We start from the raw sequence: 6087 nt of genomic DNA, 5'->3' as shown, positions 1-6087 counted from the left end.
GTTGAAAGAGTTCTCCACATAACTAATGGAAATCATGATAGATCATGGAACCAATTGACTAAAAGTTTCTTGTGTTTTGTTTGACATTCATAATACTATTACCTAATAGGTATGACATTTATAAGAAAGAAGTCTCTTCTCTCTCTCTCTCTCTCTCTCTTTGTCTCTCTCTTAGTTTTTCTATTTTCCCAAGGCCTCATTTAGCATTAATGAAAGTAATGCCGCTGATGAAATGGTCCTTTAGGTGTTTGCCCATTTCAATTTTAGATGAGCTAAAGTTCAATTATGCATCAAAATATCTAATTCTTGATTCATAGGAATCTAAGAGTTGGTGGGGACATTGACCACCTTAAGCGGGTACATTGACCACCTTAAGCAGGCATCGTATAATCGTATTTTATTTTTGGGCATTGAAATTCAATTTGAACAAGTTTTTTGTGATTTGTTTGGAACATGGTATTGCTATTGCTTTTTAAGTAAACATGCAACCCGGTGTTGAAGCAGATTTTGTTTTTATTACTATCGGTATTGATGAAAGGCTCACTCAAATCTCACCTTCACCATCGGATTGTTGTATATTTAGAGTACATAAACAACTACATGGGGTAAATGAGAAGGCCTATGAACCAGAGATTGTTGCAATAGGTCCTTACCACCACGATAAACATAGCCTATAGATGATGGAGGAGCATAAGTTGCGCTATTTGCAATTACTTCTTAAAAGAATAGATGAGAGTAGTGCAAATAGATACATCATTGCTATTGTATAGCTAGAACAAGAAGCACGTAGATGTTATGCTGAACCGATAAGCCTTAGTGCAAATGAAATGATTGAAATGATGCTATTGGACGATTGCGTTATCATTGAATTGATGCGAAAGTTTGAGATGGCATTCTTGAGAGACAAGAATGATTCTATTTTTCAAATGGATTGGATTGTTAGTAGCTTGTAGCGCGATTTAATGCTATTTGAAAACCAGTTGCCATTTTTTATACTCTGCAAGTTATTTGACATGATCGAGGTTCCAAACCAACATAGCAGGCTCATTTATCTTGCCTTGTGTTTTTTTTGTGGTCTTTCACTAGGTCCCGGTTATAGAGATTGTGTTGATGGAAACTCACACTTCAAAATCAAGCATTTACTTGGGTTGATTCACAATAATTGACTTCCTTCATTTGCAGGGATTGTTCCCCATGGAGATGGCTCAAATTAAAAAGGGAATTGGCGTTTCATTCCTAATACCATAGAGCTTCGAAAAGCTGGAGTCGAACTAGTGGAGATTGAAGGAGCTAGCTTATTTGATATCAAATTCGAAAATGGGGTATTGAAGATTCCACCTTTAACCATTGAAGACAGGACTGAGTCATTCTTCAGAAACCTTATTGCGTATGAGCTATATTGTCCAGATAATCAACTCACTTATATCACCGATTATGTGAGATTCATGGATTGCCTCATCCACTCTCCAAAAGATGTTGAAATACTCTCTCGTTATGGAATCATTGATAATTGTTTAGGCGACAATGAAGTGGTTTCCACGATATTTAACAAGATCAGTGACGCAGTAACAGGGCCTAGCAACCATTTCCAGTATGCTGATATCTTCAACCGGGTGAACATACAATGTGGCAAACGTACGAATCAGTGGATGGAGAATTTGAACCGAAACTATTTAAATAGCCCATGGGCATTTATTTCGATTCTGGCTGCTTTGGTACTACTACGTACTACTCACTTTTACACAAACCGTGTTTACTGTTTTTCCTCGCACATAAGTGCATCTTTCTTTCTCAAATCTGCTTTAACTTTTTTGCTGTCTTCTCTCTTTATTTTTTTTCCCTCTTGCATTACTTTTCTCTGTAAAAACATGTAAAACGAAAAAAAAAAAAATTATGAAGGGTGACGTGAAGATGGAGATGGTTACAAATTCATTTATGCATTTGCATTGCATGTTTTACTTGTTATGGGTAAGAAAATGACATGGCTTATGGAATGTGGATTGCCAGAAGAAGAAACAAAGTTAATGCTTTGAAAACACCTCCATATTTTTGTAATAGTATATCATTATTAGGTTCAACTTTTGTCTATTTTAAAGGCTTATTTTGATGTTGGATGTTCCTCCCTCGTTGGTTTCTTTGGTTGTGTGGCTGATGCCAATTTGCTTTTATAATACTATTTTACCCATCTAAAAAGGAGGAGGGCTTATTTTGATAAATAAATGAAAAAGAAAAGCATCGATAAGCATTTTTACATGTCCAAATTAAATTAAATAAATAGAGAGGCATAGACACTTTATAGTTGACACCCCTTTTTTAAAAGTAAAATAATACTACATGATTTTTAGATTCTAATGTACTTATGTCTGGGTGCAAATTTAATAGTGTTCACTCATTTTCAATGTAACATGATATTTAATTTTTAGATACTAATGTACTTATTTTTATTTGTGAAAAATTTGTAGTGTGCACTCTATTTGGATATGACATGAAATATTTTAACTTACAACGTGATATATTTAAAGCCATCGTCTAATCATATTATGCTATAATTTCAATAATTCAATGAATCATAAACCAAAATAATGATCCAATGTTATGTCATAATAAAATTATTATGTTGTGTCATAATTAAAAGGAGCGCACATGATGTATATGAATGTGTATAAAAAATGTGATTACGTTGTTTTGCACTAATGGTTCCCAATATGTTTTTTACTTAAAAAAAAAATGCGCAATTTTTATACACTTTTCTTCCTTTTAACAATAAAAATATATCTTAAGAAAACCTATGTCAATAAATATAATCCCTAAAATGTCAGGTTTTGATTTTGAAAAGCAAAAGCAAAAGGAAAAAGAAAAGAAAAAAGGCTCACAAATGGAACAAGAGAAGATGGGGAAAATGATAAGGTAAAGAGAAGAAAAACTATTTGGTTTGTGGTGCGGGTAGCCCAATACGCAACGTTTAGCATGAAAGATGTTAGGAAGAATTTGTGATTCCCACAAATAAATCAATTAATGAGAATAAAAACTAATGCGGAAAAATTAAATCAAAAGTAACACGAGAATTTTTACATGGTTCCCTCAATGTAAGGTACGTCCATGGGATCAAAATCCAATTCCACTATCAACCAAATAAGTTTCCAAACGATTACAAACGAGACACTAATGGTCTCACAAACCACCCTTAGGTGAATTTCAAATAATCACAAATAAACAAAGAAGAAAGATCTCACCAAATAGATGAATCAAAATCTTCTGAAACCAAAGTTATAGAAGATCCAGAATAACGAACCAAATCAACTTCAGAATAGAGGCAACATAAGCATGAACAAATCAAGCACCTTAACAAATCTTCACCAATTGTAAAATCTTCGGCACTATTATCGAACCAAGGCACTGTTACTGAAGCAATGTACTAGTATGGCAGCCGCACACCCTTCTCCTCTGGGGCAAACAAAACCATATAGATATATTGTTGAGTGTTGGGTTTTGTAATCAACCCTAATTGTTACCAAATTGAATTAGGCCTCTAAAAAATTAGATATGATACATTAAAATATATTATACCTAAACCAAACCAAACCAAATTAAAATTCTTTTTCCAAAACCAATTGGGTCTCAAACTCCAATAAGGAGATATATCCCAACAATTCTCCCCCTATCGACTTAGGTGGAGACATCAACCATACCCGCCAAAGTTCGACACTTTAAATGTTTGCCCATCGATAAAGTCTTTGTCAACATATCCGAAATATTATCATCTGTGTGAACCTTTTCGAGTTGTAACAATTTCAAATCTAACACATCACGAATCCAATGGTATCTCACATCAATGTGTTTCGATCTCGAATGAAAAGTAGAATTTTTACTCAAATAAATAGCACTTTGACTGTCACAATAAAGCACATACTTTTCTTACTTCAAACCTAACTCTTGCAAAAATTTCTTCAACCATAACTCTTCTTTGCAAGCTTCCCTAATAGCAATAAATTCAGCTTCAGTAGTTGAGAGAGCAACACATTTTTGTAATTTAGATTGCCATGCCACAGCCCCCTTTGCAAAAGTCATCAAATACCCCGAAGTAGATTTCCTAGAATCAATATCACCGGCCATGTCAGAATCTGTGAACCCATCAAGCATTGGCTTACCATCCCCCAAACACAAACACACCTTCGAAGTCCCTCGAAGATATCTTAGAATCCATTTTACCGCTGCCCAATGTTCTTTACCCGGATTAGAGAGAAACCGACTCACCACACCAACGGCGTGAACAATATCCGGCCTTGTACAAACCATGGCGTACATCAAAGAACCAACTGCTGAAGCATAAGGAATTTTCAACGTCTCTTCCTTGTCTTTCTCACTTGTAGGACATTGATTCGAACTAAATTTGAAGTGACTTGCAAGTGGACAACCAACCGGCTTTGCTTTATTCATGTTGAACCTCTCAAGAACTTTCTCAATGTAGCTTTCTTGAGACAACCAAATCAGCCCCTCTTTGCGATCACGAACAATTTTCATACCAAGTATTTGCTTTGCCAGTTCTAAATCTTTCATAACAAAAGACTTGCTCAACTCCAATTTCAACCTGTTAATCATGGTAGAATCTTGACCCACGATTAACATGTCATCAACATAAAGCAAAAGAATAATAAATTTACCATCCGGGAAATTTTTCACAAACACACAATGGTTCGAAGTAGTTTTAGAAAAACCATTATTCATCATGAAAGAGTCAAATTTTTATACCATTGCCGCGGGGCTTACTTGAGGCCATACAAACTTTTCTTCAATTTGCAAACAAATTTCTCTTTCCCTTTCTCCACAAAACCTTTTGGTTGCTCCATGTAAATTTCTTCTTCAAGATCACCGTGAAGAAATGCGGTATTCACATCAAGTTGTTCAACTTCAAGGTTCATACTTGCAGCCATGCCAAGTACAACCCGAATAGAAGACATTTTCACAACCGGTGAGAAAATCTCATCAAAGTCAATGCTTTTCTTTTGCCCAAAGTCTTTCACAACAAGACGTGCTTTGTACCTCAGATTCTTGCCATCATTCTTCAATTTGAAGACCCACTTATTTTTCAGAATTTTCCTCCCCTTAGGCAACTTCACTAAATCATAAGTTTGGTTTTCAAGCAAGGAATTCATCTCCTCGTCCATGGCCTTTTTTCAATCACCTTTCTTTGCATGCTCAATTGCTTCTTGGTTGCTCTTAGGCTCCCCTTGATCGGAAATCAACACAAATTCATTGGGAGGATACTTTCTTGAAGGTTGTCGGTCCCTTGTAGATTTCCTCAACTCAAGTTGTGGTGGCGGTTCTTGAGTTGGATGCTCTTCCTCAATTTCTGGCTCAATTTCATTAGGATTAGCATCATCCTCTACATCTTCAATAGGTGGCTGCATATCTCCCCCATTTTCATCATCAACTGAAGATGAAGGAGATGGATCCATGTCAATGAGATCACTAGTTTTGGCTCCGGTTGGTCACCTTTGCCAAAGTCTTCAATTGTTTGGTCTTCAAGAAACACAACATCACGGCTTCGAATGACTTTCTTGTCGACTGGATCCCACAATCTATACCCGAATTCATCACGTCCATAGCCAAGAAAAATACATTATCTTGACTTACTATCAAGCTTGGACCTCTCATCCTTTGGAATGTGAACAAAAGCTCGGCAACCAAACACTCTCAAGTGCTCATAAGATACATCTTTACCAGTCCAAACTCTTTTAGGAACATCACCATTCAAAGGATAGGAAGGAGACAAATTGATCATGTCAACTGCTGTTTTCAATGCCTCACCCCAAAAGGATCTCGGCAATTTAGCTTGTGAAAGCAAACACCTTGTTCTTTCCACAATGGTGCGGTTCATCCTCTCGGCAACGCCATTTTGTTGAGGAGTCTTCTTAACTGTCTTTTGGTGCCGAATACCTTGGCTGCGACAATACTCATCAAATGGCCCAATGTAGTCACCACCATTGTCTGATCGGATGCACTTCAATTTCTGTTCTGTTTCTCTTTCAACCATGGCCTGAAAATGCTTAAATACTTCTACAACTTGATCTTTAGTTTTTAGTAGAA

The 6087-nt window shown here is 36.1% G+C and overlaps 1 pseudogene across 1 annotated transcript; it reads left to right on the top strand.

Annotated features, from left to right (window-relative positions):
• Positions 1 to 482: 482 nt before the first annotated feature.
• On the top strand, positions 483 to 2114 carry LOC145793734 (UPF0481 protein At3g47200-like; annotated as a pseudogene). The gene is made up of 2 exons (XR_014333922.1): positions 483 to 645; positions 1183 to 2114. The product of XR_014333922.1 is annotated as a UPF0481 protein At3g47200-like (transcript).
• Positions 2115 to 6087: the final 3973 nt, after the last annotated feature.

Source organism: Camellia sinensis, chromosome 6 (genome assembly GCF_055761805.1).
Source record: "Camellia sinensis isolate YWXY chromosome 6, ASM5576180v1, whole genome shotgun sequence".
In the NCBI taxonomy this organism is placed as follows: Eukaryota; Viridiplantae; Streptophyta; class Magnoliopsida; order Ericales; family Theaceae; genus Camellia; species Camellia sinensis.
The sequence above is the reverse complement of the archived record's forward strand: the minus strand, read 5'-3'. Positions and strand labels throughout refer to the sequence as shown.